Below are 1,879 nucleotides of genomic sequence, written 5' to 3' on the forward strand. Positions count from 1 at the left end.
GGGGGTCCTACCGGACCAGCCAGCGCCGCAACTTCATAACAATATAAGAGCAAAAGGGGGTGGCTGTTACCCCCTTCCCCAGCCCCCGAACATTGAGACAAAGTCCCCCTCCCCATCCCTGCCACGCCTCTAGGCACAAGTTGAGACTTACCCCCTCGCCCCTACCACCTTTACCCCTTTAAGGGAATGGAATAAGGGCATATGAGGTCGGCACGTGAGCGTGCTCCCGCTGTTTACCCCCTTTTCACTCGACCGTGCTAAAAGAAAAGTGCGCGGGGGGTGCGGTACGAAAATATTTTGTGGCGCCTGAAAATTTTAGCGACCGCTCTTCTTTAATTCACCATAGCCAAGGCAAAAGTTTTGGGCGGACGTCGGCCGGCCGCTACGTCGAGCGCCTGGCTCGTGTGGACGGAGTTATTGTATTTGCTTGCGCGGGCTGAGAAGTGAGACCGACAAGCTGTGAGAAGAAAGAGGGCCTCACACGTCGAACACTCCGCGTCGCACGTATCTTTCATTTCGAACACACGGTGGTTTGTTGGTCGCTCGCCAATCCGCCCTACCCGCTTCCCGCGGTGGCGAGCAGGTCCCCCGCTTGTCGCTACCCCCTCCACTCCCCCTCCACCCGACGCTAACGTGCCGATGTGTTAACCATCATTCTTTCCCCGATCGGACATTTCCCATGAATAAGAAAACCAAGAGGCACCAGCTAGCTAGCGCCACTCCACCCCACCCCCTTTTTCTCTCCCTACGGTCACCTGCTCCCGGCAGCAGCAGCGCCAGCCTGCCCGCCCCGGGCCACAGCCGGGGATACATGCCCTTCCCCACCACCCCTCCCTCAAAGGCTCCGCCTGGGCGTGTTTCAAAGAAGAAAAAATAGTGAGGCAAGTTTCAGAAGCGTCCAACGCAAAGCCCCCCCCCCTCCCCTACCCCCTCTTTTCCCAACCGTCTCTTATTTATTTTATTTGTTATTAAATTTGTGGAAACTGTTTCCGCCAGCAGCGACGCCACTTGACGGCTGCGCCCCGAAGGCGAAACGGGGGCGCCACAGCGGCATTACACACCAAAAGAAACAAGTTGGTGCGAGCGAATAACAAACAAAAAAAGAACAAAAAAAATATACCAAAAGGAGAATAAATATAGACATATAAAGGAAGCGAGATGTAAAAGAAATCTTTGGCGCCATTCGGCCGTGTTCCCACGCAGTGCGTGCCGCCGCCCCCCACCTTCACTTTTCAGAGCCACCGACTCTGGCCTGGGGCATTTTACCCGATAACGCGTCTCGCACAAAACGGGCGGGCGACAAGGCCGCACTTAAATTGTGCTAACCGAAGCGATTTTTTAAAAAAATATAAATCTTCGAAGGGTGTCCGTAAAGTTATGGTTTGAAACAGAACACCGACAGTGACAGTTAGCAATACCAAAGATTTATAAAGCAAAATCGATTTTAAAACCTAATCACTAGATCGATAATTTGTACAAAGAATGGCTCTTTGTGAGCATTCCATATTCCGCATGAGATTAAAGAGCGTACGACCACTTTCGTTGGTGATCGTCACTGATGATCAAGTCCAGCGCGTTGAAAGAAAATCAATGTCTTCTTTCGTGGTCGACAAGGCCAACGCACCTCCCCCACAGACTAAGAAGGGGCAGGGCAGACGAGCGGCCAAGCAGCAGTTCCATTTTCGCCAACTAGCATTTTCCCCGGCGGGTGTCCGACGCCCCACCCCCTCCCACAGCCGCCACCAACGGCAGCGCCTGCTGCTGCCCAAAGCGTTTCCGCCAACTCAGCAGCGGAAAAGAAGTCCGCAGTTGACTGCAATGCGAGCGGCAGCAGAGCGACGCGGCAACCCACGGCCGCCTCGAGGCACGCGCGACACAC

The 1,879-nt window shown here is 54.3% G+C and overlaps 1 protein-coding gene across 1 annotated transcript in view; it reads right to left on the reverse strand.

The window, feature by feature from the left end:
* The window catches only part of LOC113214212 (catenin delta-2), a gene marked incomplete in the record, with an annotated part of 67,360 nt that overhangs the window by 23,103 nt on the left and 42,378 nt on the right, over positions 1 to 1,879 (reverse strand).

This window comes from Frankliniella occidentalis, unplaced genomic scaffold (assembly GCF_000697945.3).
Source record: "Frankliniella occidentalis isolate FOCC.00 unplaced genomic scaffold, Focc_3.1 Scaffold42, whole genome shotgun sequence".
NCBI classification, from domain to species: Eukaryota; Metazoa; Arthropoda; class Insecta; order Thysanoptera; family Thripidae; genus Frankliniella; species Frankliniella occidentalis.